We start from the raw sequence: 25,172 nt of genomic DNA on the forward strand, positions 1-25,172 counted from the left end.
ATGCTGAGGTTCCAATCATCGGGTATGCGTTCTTCTGGCCAGATTGCACAAACAAGCTGAGGCATACGCCTTATCATCGTGTCGCCTACAGTCTTAAATATTTCAGCGGATAATCCATCGGCTCCTTCTGCCTTCTTGTTCTTCAATCGGGTCACTGCTACTTGGACCACATTCTGACTAGGAGGTAAACATTCTATACCATCATCATTGTTTGGTTTTGCAGGTTTTTGGAAGCCATACACGTAAAGGGGAGTATTAAAAATGGGGGTACCGAAGCAGATGCTAACCGGTATGCTAGCATATAAATATAAAGCTTTTAGTACCAGAAGATCGTTGCACTAGGTCGAATATGGCCTAGTTTTGATAAACAATTTTGCTCCTGCCAAGAAATGTGGCCACCATGTCAGCATGGACAGAAATGGCCGTTACAAATTTGGTCGGCACAGGGGTCTGCTACTCAAGGACTTGTCTTTCTTTATACTCTGTATAGTATCCCACTTTTTGTGTAGCTTATTAAAAAGTCCACCTCACCCATCATTAGTCTCTTCTCACACTGAATACACTGTTGCTGTTTTCCATTGTTTGCACTACAGAGTGAACGAAATTAATCTTCACAAAGAAATGGTTGTTCTCTTTTTTTTTTGTTCTTTCTTTTAATATTTCACAACAATTATTACATTGTAATTAATATGCAAATGCATGTTAGCGACGTCAGTCGGAGCATGAGATTCAAGGAGGGTGGACGGATTTGTAAAGTTGATGATGGTGTCGCAGCAGGAAGTGGGGGTGGGGATGCGGATAGTGTTGGCTAACATTCATAATCTACGCACACAAAGGTTACTGTGGCCGCCACAAAGGCAACGTAACACACAATGCCAACGGCTACAATCGGATGCCAAAGAGTGGTGTGTAAGAAAGGACTTTGAGTGACGAAAACAGAACAATAACCAATGGGGGGAACATGTGTTAAAAGCCATTCAGTTTCTCCTACCAACTTTTACCATCATTGCAAGTAAGGCAAAAAGAACTTAAAACAATAACATGAGAAGGAAAGAAAACAATTTCCACTGCACCACTTACAAAGGTCCTTGCAGAAGAAAAGAAACGCCTCTTCTCTCCAGGGGCCAGATGTCTGGTTTTAACGGAAACTCATAAGTTTTGCGAGACAAGGCTCTCCATGACTCAAGCTCAAGTCGGTATTGTGTGTGTGTGTGTGTGTGTGTCTTTCTTGCTTTCTTTGTCGTAAGATGAGATTAAAACGGAAATATTATTGTAATTTAGGGTCATTAGGGTACGTTTACCGAGACAGTTGTTGTTCTGTATGAAAATACAGCAACAACCGCTTAAAACTTTTTAAATAACAAATGTCGAAACAAAGGAGAATCATGGTTTGGAATTTTCTCTTTTGAAAACTTTTGATGTTTTTTGTCTTGACCCCAAAATTATGTTGAAAAGTGAATACAACAGCAATAAGTTTTCAATTTGATGCAACGAAAATTAAAATTGTTTTATGAGGGAGACCTAAATAGGGAGGCTCTAAAACGTATTTAGTTTTTTGGTGGTAAACTAATTAAGCCTTGTCATTGTGAGCAGGTCTGAAATATTAGCTTTGTTTTATTAGCTAGACGAAATAACTTTAATAAGACCTTTTGCTTTTCTCTGATTATATGATCAAGAAATGTTTGCTCGAACAAATTACCAATACCAATTATCAATTATACCAGCCGGTCGAATACCCCAAGTGCGGCCCAATTTCCAAGCGCCAACAGTGGTACTCGCAGACGAGCGTGATGGAATTCGTGGTACGGACCCCACTAACCCCAAAATCAGCGAGCGGAATCTGGAAATAAACAGGGTAGTCAACTAATATTAGCGGAATTTGTGGCTGGAATACTTGGAGCAATATAACTTAGGCACCGGTGTAGGCAAACTGTGGTTTACTGTTAAGTCACTCTCGAAATCCGGCATGACAGGACCTCAGTCACTTTTGGCGAAATAACCGTGAATGATTCGAAGAGATGCGCCAGGTTGTTTAATCGTCAATTTATTGTGCATGCGAGAGTGACAGGGCAAGGAGGAGAGCCATTTGGCGTATTCGTGGTCTCCGAGCCGATGAACAGCCATCACAATTTACCGTAGGCAAAGCTTGGAATGTCATCCGTGGCGCCAAATCATCTAAGGCGTTGGGCCCCGACAGAATCTATACATTGATGTTGAAGAATCTGGATTCACCTGGAGTTGAGTACCTTATCACTGTCCTCAACCTGTCATTGAAAACCCTTTTAGTTCCCGATGTCTGGAAAATGGGCAGAGTGATCCCGCTACTGAAGCCTGGAAAGGACCCAAGTTTGGGAGAGTCGTACAGGCCGATCTCCTTTCTCTCACCACTGGCAAAGACGCTTGAGGCATTACTCCTCTCGAGCCTCGTAGGAGAGTTTCCATTCGCCGAGCATCAACATGGATATCGAAAACTGCATAGCACAACAACAGCTTTGCATGCCATCACCGCACACATTTGCCGTGGCTTCAATCAGCCCAGGCCATGTGATAGGACGGTCCTCGTGGAATTTAGGGATAAGAAGTCGAAGCACCGTAGAGTGAAACAGTGAGTTCCCCAAGGTGGGGTGATATCTCCGGCACTGTTCAACCTCTACCTATCCTCCATTCCACCCCCTCCAGACGGCATAGAGATCGTATCATATGCGGACGATTGTACGATTTTGGTATCAGACCTTCCCCCCCCCCCCCCCCCCGACCCCTCCCTTTCCACACATTGTTGACATCTGCGATAGGTTGAACGTCTACCTCAACGAACTTGCCTCATTTTTCGCTGCAAGAAATCTGAAGATATCCGCCACCAAATCTTCAGCCGCACTGTTCACTACAAATACGCGTGAGGTGAATAATGAGCTGACTGTGATGGTCGATGGAGAAATGATTCCGACCATCAAGTGTCCCTAAATACTTGGCGTCACATTTGACAGCTCTTACACTTTCTCCCCACATGCCACAGCAATCTGCAATAAAGTCAAAAGTAGAAACAAGTTCCTCAAGTCACTCGCTGGCAGCATTTGGGGTGCAGACAAAGAAACCTTGTTGACCACGTACAAAGCAATTGGCCGGTCTGTGGTAAGTTAGGCAGCGCCAGTGTGGTCTCATCAACTTTGTGACAAGCAGTGAAATAATATTCAGATCTGTCAGAATGCCGCCCTCCAAACTGCTACGGGCGTCTCCTCAGTTCTTATGTGGACCACCTCCATCAGGAAACAAAGATCCTAACAGTGCGAAGACATAACTACATGCTGTGTAAGCAATACCTTTTGGGCTGTTATCGCAGAGACCATCCAAATCATGATCTTGTGGATAGATGTCCACCGCCCAGAAGCCTCAAGGTAGATCTACATGATCTAGAGCATGAGATCCAGCGCTACAAGAGAGAACCTCTAAACCAAGCGGGTCTAGACAACATTCATGCAGACACGGTAGCATATACGGAAAATAGCTACCGGGTGAATGTAGTCCTTGGAGAACGACCGCCTCCCATTGCACATGAAGAAGGCAGATACAGCCGCCTCAACTACTACAGAGCTAGGATTGATGCCGACGTGCAAGATGTATGTTCCGATTGTAACCAGGGACCGCACGATACACGTAACCTGTTTAACTGCCCGGCCAGACCTACTCGACTCAGACCCAGATCCCTCTGGATGTAACCCATCTTAGTCGCAGAGTTCCTGGGTCTTGACACTCAACAGAATCACGCAGACGAAAGATAGAACGGAATAAACTGCTACAGCAATAACAACCCATGATTCCTGGTACGGTATGGCTATGAGAACCACACGAGATGGAATTCTGAGCTCCGATTTGTTGTGCTTTGATCATCGTCTTCACGAGAAGCTCTGCTGGGAGCTACCGGGCGCGTCCACAAATTACGAATAATTGGATGCCTCGTATACAGAGTAGCAGTCGCGGACAATCAAAGATCGCGAGTGAAGTCCCGGGTTCGAATCCCGGCGAGACCATCCGAAAAAATTTTTCAGCGATGGTTTTCTCCCTCCTAATGCTGGCAACATTTGTGAGGTACTGTGATGGTAAGATGCCATGTAAAACTTCTCTTCAAAGAGGTGTCGCACGGCGGCACGCCGTTCGGTCTCGGCTATAAAAAGGAGGCCCCTTATCGTTGAGCTTAAATTTGAGTCGGACTGCACTCATTGAAATGTGAGAAGTTTGCTCCTGTTCCTTAGTGGAATGTTCATGGGGAAAATTTGCATTTGCAAATAACCAATGACCATGATGTACCGGCGGCGAAACGAGTTTGCCCACCCATGAAACTTGACGACGACTGCTACCTCCACATACAAAAGTGTGACTACAACAGCAACAACCAATTATTCTACAAAAATACACCAATAAATTCATGGATCTTTTCAAAAATCAAGGCACTTATGTGAAACAGGGACTTGGCTTACAGTAGATGCAAGCGTTTCAAATCCCCAGAACTAAAGTAGATTTCCGTGAAACCAGGAAGAAAGGTAACAGTTTTGTTAATACAGCTTAGAGGCAATACTTTTTAGCTAGATTTAGTTGCGCGGGCTCGAATAGTATGTGAAAGGTGATACATGATATGGGAGTAGGTAAACCCAAGTCAAACACTCGATACCTTGGGGATCTAGATGAACTCAACACGACCTTCGAAAGCATACCCGATATACAAACGGACAATTTTACAGTAATGATAATGGGCCGACCTTCTATTTTAGTGCACGCAGTCCTTTTGAGTTAAGATGTGTTAGCCATGAGGAAGTTTATGAGAGTTTTGTATTTTTGTAAATATTAAGTCAAATCTAGTTGCTGTGGACGGAGTTGATCCGAGATTTTACTTCCATATCTCTTACCGTAATTTACGCACCTGTCTGATAATATCGTATCTGAGAGATTCTTGCTCGTACCTTAGGGGGTTCAACAAGGTTCGATAATAGGTCCACTTATTTTCCATTATATGCGAACGACTTGCCTCGTGAACTAGTACAGATTATGAGGTATGCTGATGACGTGCAGATTTCTAAAAGCGGCTTTGGGGGCAATGTGGACGACTTAACGCGGACCTACTTCGCGTTTATGACTGGTTGACAGCAAATGGCTTATAGTTAAGTCCAAGTAACAATAAGCCATTGTCATCTTCACAAACCAAAAAGGAAAAATTACGATATTTAATCAAGATTTCCAATAAAGACTAATAAATAAAAAAAATTTTTTACCAAAAAATGCAAAAAATACATTTTTCATATTATATGACTTTAAAACTCTATACAACTTTTAAATGATTAATCACATGTGAACACTTTTTGCGGCAAAGTCATTGTAAATTCTACCCCAAATCCAAGTCATGCATAACAAGTAAGAACGTGCTAAGTTCGGTCGGGCTGAATCTTTATACCCTCCACCATGGATCGCATTTGTCGAGTTCTTTGCCCGGTATCACCTTTTAGGCAAACAAAGAATAATGGATACGAATTGTTATGCCATTGGAGCTATAACGACTTAAAGTCTGATTCGGACCATAAATGAATTGAATGTTGAAGATCATAGTAGAAGTCATTGGGATATATAGCAGTCCATTGCGATAACAATTGCGTTTTGTAGGGGCTCAAGAAACATAATCGGGAGATAGGTTTATGTGGGAGCTGTATCAAGCTATAGATCGATTCAGACCATATTAGACACGTATATTGAAGGTCATGGGAGAAGCCGTTGTACAAAATTTCTGTCAAATTGTATAACAATTGCGCTCTCTACAGGCGCAAGTAGTCAAGATCCCAGATCGTTATATATGGCAGCTATATCAGGTTATGTACCGATTTGAACCATACTTAAAACTGGTGTTGGAAATCATAACAAAAACTTCGTGCAAAATTGCAGTCAAATCGGATGAGAAATACGCCCTCTAGTGGCTTAAGAAGTCAAGATCCTAGATCGGTTTATATGGTAGCTGTATCAGGTTGTGGACCGATTTGGTTATCACAGTTGTTGGAAGTCAAAACAAAACACTTCATGCAAAATTTCAGCCTAATAGGATAAGAATTGCGCCCTCTAGTGGCTCAAGAAGTCAAGATCCCAGATCGGTTTATATGGCAGCTATATCAGATAATGAACCGATTTGAACCATACTTATGACAGGTGTTGGAAGTCATAACAAAACACCACGTGTACAATTAAAGCATAATCGAATAAGAATTACGCTCTCCAAAAACTCAAGAAATCAAGACCCAAGATCGGTTTATATAGCAGCTATACCGATTTGAACCATACTAGGCACAATTGTTGGAAGTCATATCAAAACTCCACGTGCGAAATTTCAAACAATAGAATAGAATTACACCCTTTAGAGGCTCAAGAAATCAAGACCCAAGATCGTTTTATATGGCAGCTATATCAAAACATAAACCGATTTGGCCTATTTACAATCCTACAATCGGCCTACACTAATAAAAAGTTTTTATGCAAAATTTCACGCACCATACATGCAAAATTTAACCAAATCGGACAAAAATGGGAGCTATATCAAGTTATAAACTGATTTAAACCGTACCTAACACAGTTGATGGAAGTCATAACAGTATACTTTGTGCAAAATTTCAGCCAAATCGGACGAAAATTGCTCCTTCCAGGGGCTCAAGAAGTCAAATTGGGAGATCGGTTTATATGGGAGCTATATTTATATCGGAACCGATATGGCTTATTTTCAATCCCCAACGACCTACATCAGTATTTAGTATCTGTGCAAAATTTCAAGCGGCTAGCGTTTCGCGTTCGACCGCTATAGTGCTTTCGACAGACGGACGGACGGTCTGACATGGCTAGATAGACTCAAAATGCCGAGCCGATCCAGAATATGCATACTTTATGGCTGTCGCAAATCACTATTTGGAGGTGTTACAAACCGAATGACTAGATTGCTAGATCGACACAGAGCGTCGAGACGATGAAGAATATATATATTGGGTTGCCCAAAAAGTAATTGCGAATTTTTTAAAAGAAAGTAAATGCATTTTTAATAAGACTTAGAATAAACTTTAATCAAATATACTTTTTTTACACTTTTTTCCTAAAGCAAGCTAAAAGTAACAGCTGATAACTGACAGAAGAAAGAATGCAATTACAGAGTCACAAGCTGTGAAAAAATTTGTCAACGCCGACTATATGAAAAATCCGCAATTACTTTTTGGGCAACCCAATACTATACGGTGTCTTGGACGAATGTTCCGAGATGTTGCAAACGGAATGACTAGATTAGTATACCGCCATCCTATGGTGATGGGTATAACAAGTAATAGCGTGCTAAGTCCGGCCGGGCCGAATCTTGGCCACCCACCACCATGGATTTGGCTTAAAATGTACTCTTATAACTGAGTTTGTATTTGAATTATTTTGGTCTCAAGAAGTCATATTGGGTTATCGATAGATAGGGGGCCTTATCACCATATTGACCGATTCGGATAAAACTTGGCGCTGATGTTGTAAGCCATAAGATAGATATTTCGGCCAAATTTCAACCAAATCATGCGATAATTTAGGCTTCTAAGGGCTGAAGAAATCAAAACAGGGGATCAGTTTATGTGGGGGCTATATCTGCCTTTTTCCAAATTTCAGATAAATCGGATGAATTTTAAGGAACCAAATCTGGGGATCGGTTTATATAAGGGGCTATATCTGATTATAAACCGATTCGGATCATACTTGGCATGGATATTTGAAGTCATAACATAAGTACATGTTCCAAATTTCAGCCAAATCAGATTAAAATCGAGGCTTCTAAGGGCTGAAGAAGTCAAATCCGGGGATTTGTTATATTGGGGCTATATCTGTTCATAAACCGATAAGGATCATACTTGGCATTGATGTTGGAAACCATACCGCAAGTCGTTTTTCCAAATTTCTGCCAAACTGGATGAAACTTGAGGCTTCTGAGGGCTGAAGATCGATTCGAATCAAACCTGGCATGGATGTTGAAAGTCATAATATAAGCCTTTGTTCCAATTTCAGCCAATTCGGATGAAAATTGAGGCTCCTAAGGACTGAAGAATTCATATCCGGGAATCGGTTTATATGGGGACTATGTCTGTTTATAAACCGATTCGGTTCATACTTTGCATGGATGTTGGAAACAATAACGCAAGTCGTTGTTCCAAATTTCAACCAAACAGGATGAAAATTGAGGCTTCTAAGGGCTCAAGAATCCAAATCCATGAATCGGTTTATATGAGGGCTATATTCAAATCTACTCCGATATGACCCATTTACAATACCTAACAACATACATTAATAAGAAGTATCTGTGTAAACTTTCAAGCGGCTAGCTTTACGCGTTCGATCGCTATCCTGATTTCGACAAAGGAACGGACGGACTTACTTGGCTAGATAGACTCTATGGGGTCGCAGATCACTATTTCGAGGTGTTGCAAACCGAACGACTAGATTAGTATACCCCCATCCTATGGTGGTGGGTGCAAAAATGGCTTTGTAAATAACTCTTTAAAAGTAAGGCAACAGTATGCTGTTTTTATAGCATTTTAAAGGCTTCTCGGATTACATTTCCTAACGTTCTAAAGGCAAATCCCCATTCTTATAACGAAACATGGTGGAGGAAACCCCCAAAAATTTTGTTTCATAACATAAAAAATTCTCTACATCAATTAAAAACATGAAGCAATTTTCAGCAACTAAACCCCCTCATTAATGTCCATGCATGAACATATTGTGGTCAGTGGAAAATAATTTAAATTTATGTTTTCTTTGTTTTATAGATTGTCCTCTCGTTTTTCCTTTCTCCCTTTCTACTTCTAATTATAAAAAACAAAAACACTTGCAACGACTACTCTACTCAGTTTACAACTCAGTTAGATGTCTTTTGAATGTTTTACAAGAAACTCTGTTCAAGTAATGAAATACGTGATGTGCTTATGACGAATTTTTATGGTATTAATAATAACGAACAGAAGCAAAAGAAAAAACAAGTTAAACTTAAAGCTTTTAAGTCACAACTTTTAAAGGGAAAAAAGACAAATTGGAAAACATTACCAGCAGACAGAAGATTATAAGTAGTTTTGCGCAAAGCAAAAAATAAAACAAATGCAACAATTTACATTTTTTTTCTCGCTGTCTCTGGGGAAGGAACAGTTTCTGCAGACATTGTTGTTTTCCAAGAATTAATCACTCTAATCAAAAATGCAATGAAAATCAGAAGCTGGAATCATGCAGCTGGGAAAGAATAAAAGTATTTGTGTATGTGTGTGTGTGTATGTTTGTGTAGACTGTTCTTATTTTTTAAATGGTTCTCTGTATTTTTCATTATGCCATCTGTTAGATGAGATTTTCGTATGAATTAATTTCTAACTTGATAAATAGGCTTTATGGCCCATGGAGCGTATGATGTTTAATCTCCATGGAGAAATCAACACGTATACGCATCCTAGAACGCATACTTCAATTAATTTGTATACCCTTCACCACAGGGTATACTAATTTCGTCATTCAGTTTGTAACACACTGAAATATTGATTTGAGACTCAACAGAGTATATATATGGTTGATCATCTTGACATTCAAAGTCGGTTTGGCCATGTCCGTTCATCTCTCTGTCTGTCGAAAGCTAGCTAACTTTCTAAGGAATAGAGCTAGCCGCTTGAAATTTTGTACGAATACTTCCCATTAGTGTAGAAAGGACAGAAATAACATTTTACCCAACTGCTAGTGTCCGGTGTTGAAGGCGAAAAGCATACCGCAGAACCAATCCCTGATGATGGTATAGAATGTTTACCTCCTAAACAGAATAAAGTCCAAGTAGCAGTGACCCGACTGAAAAACAACAAGGCAGCAGTAGTCGACGGGTTACCCGCTGAACTATTTAAGACCAAAGGTGACTGATAATGTGTATGCATCAGCTTATCTGCGCAATCTGGCTAGAAGAACGCATACCCGATGATTGGAACCTCAGTATACTATGTCCCGTACATAAGAAAGGAGACAAGACGGAATATGTCAACTAAAGAGGAATAAGTCTCCTCCCCATTGCATACAAGATATACTCGAACATACTGTGTGAAAGATTAAAACCTTCAGTCAATGAGATAATTAGGCCCTATCAATGCGGCCTTAGACCTGGTAAATCCACCCTGAACAGATATTCACACTGCGCCAAATCCTGAAAAAGACCCGAGAAGGACAAATCAACACCTATTATCTCTTGTTGATTACAAAGCTGTTTTCGATACTCCTTTACGTTCAAAGGTATTTCAAGCCATGTCTGAGTTTGGTATCCCTGCAAAATTAATAACACTCTGCAGGATGACACTTGGCGTTCCTCAGTAAGAACAGGAAAGGATCTCTCCGAACCATTTAATACCAAACGAGGTTTCAGACAAGGAGACGGCCTTTGGTGTGATCTTTTTAATATCCTGCTGGAAAAGATTATACGAGATGGAGATGTGAATTGATATGGCACACTAATCATAAGAGAACACATGCTACTCGTTTATGCCGATGACGTTGACATCATAGGTCGGTCACCGGAAGTAGTAACTGCAGCCTTTGAAAGAATCGAAAGAGAACCAGTGAAAATGGGTCTGGCAGTAAATGGAGATAAGACGAAATGGATGGTTTCAACTCCCAAAAAGCCTTGCACAACCGAGCAGATAAAGAAAATGGAGAAAGTTGGGAACCCCAACTTTGAGATAGTCAGTAACTTTATCTATCACGGCATCGCCATAACCGAAACGAATGACACCAGTTTTGAGATAAAGCGAAGAAAAATACTGGCACACAGATGCTACTTTGGATTAATTAAGCAGTTTAGAAACAAGGCCACCTCTCGACAGACGAAGTTTACACTATACAAGACACTGATACTACCCGTGCTGTTATATGGTTCTGAAGCATGGGTACTTGTTAAAGTAGATGAGGCAGTGTTTGGAGTATTTGAAAGAAAGATACTTCGTAAAATATATGGACCACTTTGCGTTAATGGAGAATATAGGCGACGTATGAGCTACGAGCTGTATGACGACGATAGCATAGTTACATGAATTAAAATATAGCGGATGCGTTGGCTAGGTCATGTTGTCAGAATGGATGAAGAAGCTCCAGCAAAGAAGTCTTTTGAAGGCAAACACGGTGGTACACGCAAACCGGGAATACCAAAAGCCCGATGGAAAGATTAAGTGGTGGAAGACACATCGAAACTTGATGTCAGAGATTTTAGAATGAGCGCAGAAGATCGAGGCGCTTGGAACGATATTCTACGTTCGGCAAGTGGAACAAATATTCTGTCATAGCCAATTGAAGTAAAGCAAGTAAAGTGTTTTGTTATGACCTCTAACAACTGTGCTAAGTATGGTCAAAATCGGTTTATTACCTGATATATCTGCCATATAAAGCGATCTACGATTTTGATTTCTTGAGACGCTAGAGGAAGCAATTATTATGTGATTTGTATGAAGTTTTGCATGAAGTGTTTCGTTTTGACTTTCAACAACTATGCTAAGTTTGATCAAAATCGCTTCATAACCTGATATAACTGCCATGTAAACCGATCCAGGATCTTGACTTCTTTAGACGAAAGAAAGCGCAATTATTGTCCGATTTGTCTGAAAGTATGTATGAATTGTTTTATTTTGACTTCTAACAACTGTGTTAAAGATTATAAGAATCGGTTTCAAACCTGATATAGCTCCCATACAAAACGATCAACCGATTATAATTCTTGAGCCCCTAGAAGGTGCAATTCTCACCCGATTTGGCCGAAAATTAGAACAACGACTTTTTCTATAAACTTTTTATCAATCGAACCCCTAGAAGGTGCAATTCTCACCCGATTTGGCTGAAATTTTGAACAACGTTTTCTTCCATCAACTTAAACACATGTGCCTGATATGGTCTAATTCGGTCCATTACCTGTTATAGCTATCATATACATCGATCTCCCGATTTTTGAACCCCTATAAGGCGCAATTCTTATCCGAATTCGATGAAATTTTGCACAAGTGTGGTCCAAATGGGTCCATAACTTGATAGAGCTCCAATAGCATAGCAATTCTTATCCGTTATCCTATATAGGCAAACAAAGAGATACCGGGCAAAAAACTTACCAAATGCGATCTATGGTGAAGAGTATATAAGATTCGGCCCGGCCGAACTTAGCACGCTTTTACTTATTTTCTATTTTTACACCCTCCACCATAGTATACCCCCATAATAATTTCGTCATTCTGTTTGTAACCACTCGAAATATTCGTCTGAGACATTTTATGTTGATCTAACCATAACCGTCCGTCTGTCTGTCGAAAGCACGCTAACTTTTGAAGGAGTAAAGCTAGACGCTTGAAATTTTGCAAAAATACTTCCTATTAGTGTTGGACGGTTAAGATGGTAAATGGGCCGTATCGGTCCATGTTTTGATACAGCTGCCATATAAACCGATCTTGGGTCTTGATTCTTGAGCCTCTAGAGGGCGCAATTCGTAACCGATTGGAATGAAATTTTGCACGACGTGTTTTGTTATAATATACAACAACTGTGCCAAGTATGATTTAAATCGGTCCATAAACTGATATAGCTGTCATATAAACCGATCTTGGGTCTTGATTCTTGAGCCTCTAGAGGGCGTAATTCCTATCCGATTCGAATGAAATTTTGCACGACGTGTTTTGTTATGATATCCAACAACTGTGCCAAGTATGGTTCAAATTGATCCATAACCTAATATAGCTGTCATATAAACCGATCTTGGGTCTTGACTTCTTTAGCCTCTAGAGGGCGCAATTCTTAGACGATTGGAATGAAATTTTGCACGACGTGTTTAATTATGATATCCAACAACTGTGCAAAGTTAGGTTAAAATCGGTCAATAACCTGATATCGCTGCCATATAAACCAACCTTGGGTCTTGACTTCTTGAGCCTCTAGAGGGCGCAATTCTTAGACGATTGGAATTAAATTTTGCACGACGTGTTTTGTTATGATATCCAACAACTGTGCCAAGTATGGTTCAAATCGGTCCATTAACTGATATAGCTTTCATATAAACCGATCTGGAGACTTGACTTCTTTAGCCTCTAGAGGTCGCTGTTATTTTCCGATTTTTCAGAAATTTTGAGAAACTGTGCCAAATAATGTTCAAAAATGTTCATAACCTGATATAGCTGCCATATAAACTGACCAGGGATCTTCATTTCTTGAGCCTCTAGAGGTCGCTGGTATTTTCCGATTTTTCAGAAATTTTGTACGACGGATGCTCTTATGATCATTAAAATACGCGTTTGTTATGGTCTGAATCGGTCTCTCGCCTGATACAACTCGCATATAAATCGATCTGTCTATTTTACTTCTTGAGCCCCCAAATGACGCAAGTCTTATTCGAATTGGCTGACATTTTACACAAGTCTCTAACATAAAATTTTATTGTCGTCCGAACCGAACCATATCTTGATATCGCTCTAAAAGCAGAGCAAATATTTTCTTATATCCTTTTTTATGCCTAAGAAGAGATGCCTGGAAAAGAGCTCGACAAATGCGATTCATGGTGGAGGGTATACAAGATTCGGCCCGGCCGAACTTAGCACTCTTTTACTTATTTTAGATAACCCTAACGAGAAAAGTTGAGGCGACACCTTAATTTAGCTTTTCTCAGTATTCAACTTAAACAGATATTTCCAAAAAATAATTCCGCATTTTGCAAAATTATAAATATTTAATGAATTAATTAAAGTATTGTTGCTTAGTGTCATTATAGCTCAATCAATTCCAAGAAAATGCCTGTACATAATTGATATAATTTGCATTATTAGAGCTAATCATGTTGAAACAAATATTTTAATATATTCGCGAAGCAGATAAAAAAAAACATATTTTCCACTGGAGATAAATTTAATTACAAAGCATATCAGCCTACGTAATAAAAGGAAAATTCGAGTGATAGGGACTAAGATTTAAATTCAAGGATAGAGGAGAGTACTTCTTAAAACAAAATATTTCATTCCACTTCTTACAAATTTGCGAGAAAAGAAAAAAAAATATGCCAAGCTCATAAGTCCGTAAAATTGATGGCAAGCATCGAACGATATGAAGTCACACCCACCATCTTATATTGAGCGGCATGTTGATAGTGTTTTTCCATTAACAACACATGGGAATTTTAAACAATGTTCGGGTATATGGCACTCAGTTGTAGTCATGCTACAGCCTTCAAAAACACGAAGATATTGAGCTGTTCTTTTTTATCAGGCTAGAATGGACCAAACTTAAATACACCTGCCGTTAGGTTAGGTAAGGTTTAAGTGAGAGCCTGCTATCATACTCACATAGACGTTTTAGTTCAGTGATACCACAGGAACAGGAGAAGGAAGATGCCTTCCATTTGATACCCATAAAACATTCAGATCGCTTTAAAGACCCCAACAACTTGCGAATGTTCACATCCACTTAATCAGACAAGTTTTCAAAGAAATGAGAAAAGTGGAACTGCCTCTTACTGCCAGTGCGGCCCACACATACATCAGAGATTCTATGGTTTCTTCTTCCACAACATCCTCGCGCCTACGGCAAAAGTCGTTACTCGCAACTTTCAGTCTGTCAGCATTTTTCTTGATCAGACAGTGATCTGTCATGTCGGACACAATGACTGAGACGTCTGTGCTAGCCAGCGAGCAGAGCAGAGCGGTAAACCTCTTTAAGTCTAGATTGGGCCACATAATTTTGGAATGTTAACAACTCACTCTACGTAGCCAAGCTCACATGTCGTTAGAGGCATACACACAGATTCCAGTTCCCCTGGTATGTGTAAGGTAGTTCCTAGTCTCGCTATCTCGTTTGCTCAACAATTCCCTGGGACATCTCTGTGCGCCGGCACCCAGAACAGTCGAATTTTGAACTGTTCAGCCAACGAGAGTTGAGAAATGTGCGACAGTTGTGAGCGGTTTTTAAATTCAGAAATACGAGGGTTGCCTTCTATATTTCGGGATAAAGGACAAAAAAAAAACAAATATTAATCATCGAAAATCGCGTTATTGTTTTTCAAACTGTTCCACATTAAGATCCATACACTTTTGTATGCGCTTGAACAAATTGTCGAAGCACTTTTGCCAATCTAATTGGCGTCTCCAAAACATGCATTCTGAGAGCATCAACCGAAGAAGTGGTTGTGTCGAAAAACGTTTTTTTTTTTACGTACGGGAATAAAAAGAAGTCATTCGGCGCCAACTCAAGACTATACGGCGGATGACTAATCAAATCGATGTTCTAAGTGCTCAAAAATGAAGCTGTTTCGTATTTTTCCAGCATTCCTTTCGACAAATCGATACGAGCCTTTTTTTGAGCGATTGGCAATTTGTGTGAGATCCAACGCGAACAAATTTTTTTTGACGTTCAAATGTTCATGTAATACTGAATGTATGCTAGTCCCACTTATGCCTAAGGTTGTCTTAATCTCACGATGGGTCACATGACGATCTTTCAATATCAGTTGGCTCATAGCATCAATGGTTTTTGGAACAACAACTGATTTTGGACTTTACTTACTTTTACTTAAATTGGCTATGACAGAACATTGGTTTCACTAGCCGAACGCAGAATAGCGTTCCAAGCGTCACGATCTTCTGTGCTCATTCTAAAATCTCTGGCACCAAGTTTTGAGGTGTCTTCCACCACTTGATATTTTCATCGGGCTTTTGGTCTTCCCGGTTTGCCTGTACCACCGTGTTTGCCTTCAGAAAACTTTTTTGCTGGAGCTTCTTCATCCATTTTGATTTAGGACGACCTTCACGAAATTCAACTTGCAATGACCTACGTCCTTAGTTGAATTCATCATACCAACGATAAACACTGGTCCTTGATGGAGCTTTATTTCCAAAAAATTAATAAAGTCCATCGATGCTCTGTTATTGAGTTAATCCACGTCGAAAGTTGTAAAAAATAATCGCACGAAAATTTTCACGATTTAATTCAATTTGTTGGGCGAGATGAATCTTTTAAGTTACTGTAAACCACGCAAATAGCGCTCGTATGTCAAAACATTCTAAGCGGGTATAACCTCCAAAATGTCAAGCTTTACGATAGATTTGTCGGTTGGCAGATTGCAACACAAGGGTTGGCCAATCCCGAAATATAAAGGCAACCCTCGTATGTTCTCCGGGGTTTGAAAGCTGCCCGACTGTCTGAGGAGATATTTATGCCAATCGTCATTAAGATATATCTTCTACCACTTCTTTAGTCCGCTTGACACACACCTCAGCGGTCCGGTAGTCTTCTAGATATGACCAGTTCTAGTCAGTCTTCATAGTACAACCCAAAGCCGACCAGGTGAGCTTTGGGTTGTTCTTGCAACATTTGGTGTCGCCTGGTGCAATCTGATATTTTCATTGGATAGTTTCACATTTACTCGCTTAATCGTACTCAGAACATGCAACCATCTATTGTGTTGTTTACAGTGACTGGAAAAAAATAATTTCACAAAACTTGTTAACAATATCGTCTAGTTTGGAACCATCTGCGTAGAAGTCTATATAACTTCCGTTACCATGTTTTAGACGGAATAGTGGTACAGTAGTTGTCACCCTCAGCCTTACAGCAGCGGTCGCAGCAATTTGCCTAGCTACAATGTCCATAGGCATTAGGTGTAGCATTAATTTCAGTTATGCACAAACAAGCCATCCTTTGGATCCGGTTTTGGATCAATAATAAGGGACCGCCTTTTTATAGCCGAGTACGAACGGCGAGAGAAGTTTTACATGGCATAGTACCTCACAAACGTTGCCAGCATTACGAGGAGAAAACCACCGCTGAAAATTTTTTCTAATGGAAAGTTTTTCACAAAAAACACATTTGATTCAGAAAAATGCATGAAATCGGTATTTGAATCGATAGTACGGTCCATATAATTTAAAGTGTGAAGATTATTTCATGCAAATGTTGACCGTGACGGCGACTCAAATGGTCCATCCCCTTAGTCCAATTTTGGCATACTCTTTCCTATATTTTGGCCAATATCACAAGAATAAATGCCTTAATGTTGTCTTCCCATGCGTGAATTGAAGCGGGCTTGTCTATATCGACATGAGCTTTAACATAGCCCCACAAAAATAGTCTAAAGGCGTTAAATCGCACGCTCTAGGCGGCCAATTGACCGGTCCCGAACATGAAATAAAATGTTCAATGAACTCGTCTGTCAACAAGTCTATTGTTAAGCGTGCTGTGTAGCATATGCCAACGTCTTGTTGAAATCACATGTCATGCAAGTCTAGCTCTTGCATTATCGGCAAAAAAACTGGATATCATCTCATGGTAGCGCTCACCATTCACAGTTACGTTACGATTCGCATCACAAACCGTACCAAAATGTGATTATTTCTGGATGCATTGGTAGCTCTTGCAATATTTCTGGCTGATTTTCACCCCAAAAGCAACAATTCGGCTTACTAACGTACCCACTAAGCCAAAAATGAGATGAAACAAGTAAGAGCGTGCCAAGTTCGGCCGAATCTTATATACCCTTCACCGTTGATCACATTTGTCGAGTTCTATGCGCGGTATCTCTTTTTCGACAAACATAGAATATTGAATAAGAACTGTTATGTTATTGGAGCTATATCAAGTTATAGTCCGATTCGGACCATAAATTAATGCTGAACATTGTAGAAGCCATTGCGTAATATTTCAGTTCATTCGCATAAAATTGGGCCTTGTAGGGGCTGAAGAAGCAAAATCGGGAAATAGGTTTATATAGGAGCTGTATCAAGCTATTGATCGATTCAGACTATATTAGACACGTATGTTGAAGGTCATGAGATAAGCCGTTGTACAAAATTTCCGCCAAATCGGATGAGAATTGCGCCCTCTATCGGCTCAAGAAGTCAAGATCCCAGATCGGTTTATATGGCAGCTATATCAGGTTCTATACCGATCTACGCCATACTAAGCACAGTTATTGAAAGTCATAACAGAACACCTCATGCTAAATTTCAGCCAAATCCGATGAAAATTGCGCGCTCTATTGGCTCAAGAAGTCCAGATCCCAGATCGGTTTATATGGCAGCTATATCAGATAATGAACCGATTTGAATCATACTTAGCACAGTTGTTAAAACTGATACCAAAACACTACGTGGAAAATTTCAGTCAAATCGGACGAGAATTGCGGCCTCGAGAAATCTATACCCTAGGTCGGATTATATGGCAGCTTTATCAAAACATTGACCGATTTCAACCATGAAACTGATACCAAAAAGGTACGAGGAAATTTTCAGTTAAATCGGATGAGAACTGCGCCCTCTAGAGGCTCAAGAAGTCAATACTAAAGATCGGTTTTAATGGCAGCTATATCAAAACATGGACGGATTAAAACCATACTTAGCATTGGAAGTGCTACCAAAACACAACGCGCAAAGTTTTAGTTAAATCGTAAGAGAATTGCGCCCTCTAGAGGCTCAAGAAGTCAAGACCCAAGATCGGTTTATATGGCAGCCATATCAAAACATGATCCGATGTAAACCATACTTAGCGCAGTTGTTGGAAGTGATACTAAAACACTACGTGCAAAATTTCAGTAAAATCGGATAAGAATTACTCTTTCTAGAGGCTCAATAAGTCAAGACCCAAGATCGGTTTATATGGCAGCTATATCAAAAAATGGACCGATATGGCCCTTTTACAATACCAACCTACCTACACCAATAAAAAGTATTTGTACAAAATTTCAAGCGGCTAGCTTTACTCCTTCAAAAGTTAGCGTGCTTTCGACAGACAGACGGACGGACGGATTGACATGGCTAGAACGACTTAAAATGACATGACGATCAAGAATATATATACAATACTTTATGGGGTCTTAGACCCATATTTCAAGGTGTTACAAACAGAATGACGAAATTAGTACACCCCCATCCTATGGTGGAGGGTATAAAAATGAACGCCCGATGAACTTTCCTAACAGAGTACGCATTTTGATAATAAAATTCAATAATTTGCCAGCGTTGTTCGTTTGCAAGACGAATCATGGATCAATTATAGACCAAACCGAAGATGTTTGAATGTGAAACAAAGCCCGGAACTTGTGTGAGCTGTTTTAACTAGTGTTGCCAAAAAGATAATAGCTAAAAAAATCACCCTTTATTTAAAATAAAAAAAACGCTTTACATATTTGCTGCAAAAATACTTTTGAGCACTTACCAGTTATCGTCTGTTGATGGTTTGGCCTGATCTGGAAATCTGATCTGGAAAGAAATTAACTTTATTAATAATGTTTACGAGTGTTAGCAATTAAAGATTAGATATGATTACTATTGGGTTGCCCAAAAAGTAATTGCGGATTTTTTAATAGAATGTAAATGCATTTTTAATAATACTTAGAACTGAACTTTAATCAAATACACTTTGTTTACACCTTTTTTTCTAAAGCAATCTAAAAGTAACAGCTGATAACTGACAGAAGAAAGAATGCAATTACAGAGTCACAAGCTGTGAAAAAATTTGTCAACGCCGACTATATGAAAAATCCGCAATTACTTTTTGGGCAACCCAATATTAATATTTATATCTATTTAAGGAATTAGGCCCAAAAAGCCGCATTCATTATCCGTTTTCGCTGAAATTTGGCAAAGTGAGTGATGTTAAGATTCCTAACATGCGTGTTGGGTATGGTTTAGAACGGATTATATCTTAATATAGCTTCGATACAGACCGACCTTCTGATCGGTTAGATCTAAGGCCCACAAAAGTCGCATTTACCCGATTTCGCTGAAAATTTGCATTGTAGTCCATTAGTTCGCTATGGACTTATTTTTACCCTACACCAGCTTCGCAGCATAAAAATTCTATTAAAATTACAAATTTGTTATACTCACCACTGAAGGACGTTGGTATAATCATCTTGGCAGTGAAGCACATCGAAATATCGATTTCCGACCTCATAAAGTGTCTATATTCATCGTTTTCAAAATCTGAGGCGATGAAGCAATTTCCGTCGGTCCGTCCGTCCGTCTGACTGTTCGTTCATTTATCGGTTTGTCCATCTGTCGGTCTGTCCGTCTATCTGTCGGTCTGTCCGTCCATCTGTTCATCTGTTTGTCTGTCCCTCTGTTGTAATCACTTTTTGTCTGTCCCTCTGTTGTAATCACTTTACAGTCTTTATAACTGAAGATACTGAGCTGAAACTTTGCATAGGCAGGCAGGCCAAGTTCGAAGATTTATCTTGATGCAACCCCCATTTAGACCGATATTCCGATTTGAAGTCTTATGCATGTAGAAGACGCTGTTTTTACCCGATTTTATTGAAATTTGGCACAGTTATGTTAAAAATCTTGAGAGCTGTACCGAGTATGGTCCAAATCGGACTTTACTTTAATATAGCTTCCATATATACCGATCTCCCGATTTAAGGTTTTGAGCCCATAGAAGCTGTATTTACTACCCCATTTCAAATACGGCAAAGTGAGTTTTCTTAAGACCCTCAAAATACGTAACAAATATGATCTAGATCGAACAGTATCTTGATGTAACCCCCATATAGACCCATATCCCTATTCAAGGTCTAAGGATCTATAAGCCGCATTTATCATCCAACGATGTTGGTTGAAATACGCCACAGTGACTTGTCTTAGGACCTTCCACATCGGTATCGAATATGGTGTAAATTTGACAATATCTTGATATAGGCCCGTCCTCTCTATTTACGGCCTAGAGCCCATAGAAGATGCATTTGTTACCCGATTTCATTGAAATTTGAAACTGTGATCTGTGCCAGATTGGACCATATTTGGATACTAATGTTACTAAATTTCCCTTGAAAATTCCATTAGGGAATTGGCAATAGAAGTATTCCCTATTCTGTCTGATTAAAGTTTAAGATCAGTGATAAGGGGCCTTCTGTTTTATGCTGAGACCAAACGGCGTGCCGTAAAGCTATACCACTTTATCGAGAAGTTTTAACATAGCGGGATACCTTACAAATGTAGCCAGCATTACCAAGGGCATAACCACCGCTGAAAATGTTGTTCATTTTCACGCCGAGATTTGAGCCCAGACATTCGGCGTTATAGGCGGACATGCTATTCTTTGCGCCACGGTGGATATAGCTGCCATATATATCGATCTTCCGATTCCCACCACCATAGAAACGGGAGTTTACTAATCTAGACATTCCCTTTGTAATACATTGAAATATTGCTCTGGGACCCCATATTATGTATATATATACCCTACGGGAAATAGGACAAGTCCCAAAACTATCACGGGATAGGTCCTCTAGTTGTAGGGACTGGTCCCAGTACTCGTCCTCTTACATGGAAAAAACCTATGACTTTTATAATGGTTTTTCGCTCGAGGTGATGCATTGCCATCATTCGAACACAGTAGGGTAGGTCCTGGGACAGTTCGAATAAGATGAGTACACTTTGCAAGTATTTTTAAGGGAGATAACATTAGTTAGCATATATATTTAACGGATTAGCAATTTCTAACAATAACTAAGAGACTGTCCTGTGAAAGGTAACTAATTCTCCAGTTTAGGACCGGTATATTTGGGGCAATTGACTACGCATTTCCCTCAGGGTACATACTCGTTTGTGGATGACAGCAACCTCTGTCACTCATTTGCATTCGACAGGAGGCGGATTTTGGACGTAACACTGTGCGTAGGGTTGAATGAACAGAGTGGGGTCGAATGAACAGAGTGGATTATAATACACGCGGTGCTGTTTGTTGTCCCACAAACGATTCAGTGACACTTTACAATCGCCAATATCTATCGACGGTGTAGATATCAAGAAGTCAGAGGCTAAATGTGATGTCCGTTGGTCAAAACATATATTCGAAGTGTCGAAGGGATTATTCAAGTGCTTGGACTTTCTTAAGCGGCGTAAGAAATATTTCACTCCCTCTGATCTTCGTGATATACTAGACCTACACTAATAAAAAATATTTGTGCAAAATTTCAAGCGGCTAGCTTTACTCCTTCAAAAGTAAGCGTGCTTTCGACAGACAGACAGACGGACGGACGGACAGACGGACGGACATGGCTAGATCGATTTAAAATTACATGACGATCAAGAATATATATACTTAATGGGGTCTCAGACGCATATTTCGAGGTGTTACAAACAGAATGACGAAATTAGTATACCCCCATCCTATGGTGGAGGATATAAAAATGAGCGCCCGATGAACTTTCCTAACAGAGTACGCATTTTGATAATAAAATTCAATAATTTGCCAGCGTTGTTCGTTTGCAAGACGAATCATAGATTAATTATAGACCAAACCGAAGACGTTTGAATGTCAAACAAAGCACGAAACGTGTGTGAGCTGTTTAAACCAGTGTTGCCAAAAAGATAATAGCTAAAAAATCACCCTTTATTTAAATTAAATAACTCTTTACGAAGGAAACATTCAAGTGCTTGGACTTTTTTAAGCGGCGTAAGAAATATTTCACTCCCTCTAATCTTCTTGATATCTATACTACGTTCATCAGGCTGAAGATGGAATATAACTCGCCTTTATGGCCGGAGCTCCAAAATAGGAGCTGCTTGACCACGTCCAGAGGCGGGCGTTGGTGTTGATTGGAGATGGTAAGGTAACCAACTCCGTTGTTCCCTTTGAACATCTTTGAAATGTGGGTTGTGTGGCACTATTCTATCAATTCTTCCACGGTGAGTGTTCTCCGAAAATCAGTCTCTTGATTTCTGACTTTAGGTTGTTAGTTAGAAATATTGGGTTGCCCAAAAAGTAATTGCGGATCTTTCATATAGTCGGCATTGACAAATTTTTTCACAGCTTGTGACTCTGTAATTGCATTCTTTCTTCTGTCAGTTATCAGCTGTTACTTTTAGTTTGCTTTAGAAAAAAAGTGTAAAAAAAGTATATTTGATTAAAGTTCATTCCAAGTTTTATTAAAAATGCATTTACTTTCTTTTAGAAAATCCGCAATTACTTTTTGGGCAACCCAATACAAGATTTTCTAGAAGTCCACATTGGTTTGTAATCGATTGGCCAGCTGATCAGACCATACACTACCGGGAGAGTTGTTTTTTTGCAAGGACGGTTCGTATGTGGAATCGACTTTCGACAGATGTCTTTCCCGCTACTTAAGACATCCAGAAATTCAAAACATATGTCAGTAACACTACTCTGTTACGACTTTCAACGATTGTGCAAAGTATGGTTAAAATCGGTGCATAACATGATACAGCTTTTATATAAATTGACCTTCGATTTGATTTATCGATCCCCTAGACGTCGCATTTGTTGGTAGATTTAGCACTTAGTGTATTGGTACGACTTCCAACATCCTTTACCATGGATATTGTCCAAATTAGTTTAAAATCAACTGCTTCTGGAAGCTTCAACTTTTGCCTGGTTTGGCAGAATTTTGGTACATTAAGTAAAACTAGGCCCTATAACTAAATTCAGTATATGTAAGTTTTTAGCAGAATATATGGTGGTGGCTACCCAAGATTCGACCGACCAAACTTGGCACGTTTTTACTTTTTTTTCCTCCCATATTTTCTCCAAATTTGATTTTGACTACAAAGTTTTGTTTTCAATTCCCCTTTAAATACATTTTAGTTGCAGACAAATATTCAAAGTTCCCAACGAACATCCTTTCCTAAAATGGAATTCATAAAATTTCCGTTTTTATTGACCACAAAGCACATTTACTTTGTAATTTATTTTAAATCAAATCTCCAGCAATGATAGTATCTATAGAAGTGGCCAACATACGCACACGCACACCCACACATACACACATGTACAAGCACTAGTTAAAGTTTATTTTCTCGCTGGCCATTGTTTCGGTAGTTTAAAATAAGAAAAAATGACTAAATAAATATAAATGGCTAAAACCTAAAAACAACATCAGTCAATGTCAATATATGGCAATCATTTGTGGATGGTTGACCGCAATAATGCTCTCGGCCACATCGTAAAAGCTGTTCAAGAGGAAAAAAAAATATGAAACAACAAAAAGAGAAAGAGGCTCTATTGACCTTGAGCTAAGCCAAAATAATGAATGTTATTCGTCTATTTTTTTTTTTTGCTTCTTCCAACACAACGATGGCTGCATTGAAAAATGGTGTAACGACATTGGGTTCAATAGATGTTTGCGCTGGGTGTAAGTGGAAGTAAGAAAAATTTTTATATGTGAAATTTTACAGTTTTGGGGATATTTCTTTCGCTTTGTGTGATTTTGCTGCCTAAAAACTGGTAGGATGTTGTTTATTCAAATTGGAATTCTTAAATTGTACTAAAAGGTTAACACCTGCCTAAATGCTTAAAGAAATATACCACAATCTGCTAGCAAGTAAGTTTATAGAAATTAAAATTTTTCTAAATGTTTATAAAAATTGATAAAAAAAAAATTAATTGAGGATAAAACAAGTAAAAAAGCGTTAAGTTCGGCCGGGCCTAACTTTGGATACCCACCACCTCGGGTACATATATACCTCCTATCTTCAAAATCCGGTGAAAAATGCAATCCTTATGCTCCATAGTGGCTATATTGAAATATGTTCCGATTGGGACAAAATACTAATGTGTATAGCAAAATATTGTTCTTTTTTAGTAGCTACATCTAAAAATAAATCGATCTGAACCATATACGACACGGATGTCGAAAAGCCTAATTGACGTCACTATGCCAAATTTCAGGGAAAACGGATTATAAATGCGTCTTTTATGGGGCCAAGACATTAACTTGAGATGTCGATCTATATGGCAGCTATATTCGAATCTAGACCGATCTGGGCCAAATTAAAGAAGGATGTCGAAGGGCCTAACACAGCTCACTGTCCCATATTTCGGCGACATCGGACAATAAATAGGCCTTTTATTGGCCCAAAACCTTGAATCGAGAGATCGGTCTATATGGCAGCTATATCCAAATTTGGACCGATCTGAGCCAAATTGACGAAGAATATCAAAGGGCTTAACACAACTCACTACCCCAAATTTTGGCAAAATAGGACAATAAATGAGCCTTGTAAAGGCGCTATACCTTAAATAAAAAGATCGGCCTATATGGCTGCTATATCTAAATCTGGACCGATCTGAGCCAAATTGGAAATGGATGTCGGGTAGCCTAAAGCAACTCACTGTCCCTAATTTCAGCAAAATCGGATCGGAGGCTG

At 39.4% G+C, this 25,172-nt stretch overlaps 1 protein-coding gene across 3 annotated transcripts in view; it reads right to left on the reverse strand.

Annotated features, from left to right (window-relative positions):
* The window catches only part of LOC106084795 (probable G-protein coupled receptor B0563.6), a 253,318-nt gene that overhangs the window by 114,694 nt on the left and 113,452 nt on the right, over positions 1-25,172 (reverse strand). For all 3 annotated transcript variants that reach the window (XM_059366543.1, XM_059366544.1, XM_059366542.1), the window contains one exon: positions 19,219-19,262. The gene's annotated coding sequence lies outside the window, so the exon portion shown is untranslated. The remainder of the gene's footprint in view (positions 1-19,218; positions 19,263-25,172) is intronic.

This window comes from Stomoxys calcitrans, chromosome 4 (assembly GCF_963082655.1).
Source record: "Stomoxys calcitrans chromosome 4, idStoCalc2.1, whole genome shotgun sequence".
In the NCBI taxonomy this organism is placed as follows: domain Eukaryota; kingdom Metazoa; phylum Arthropoda; class Insecta; order Diptera; family Muscidae; genus Stomoxys; species Stomoxys calcitrans.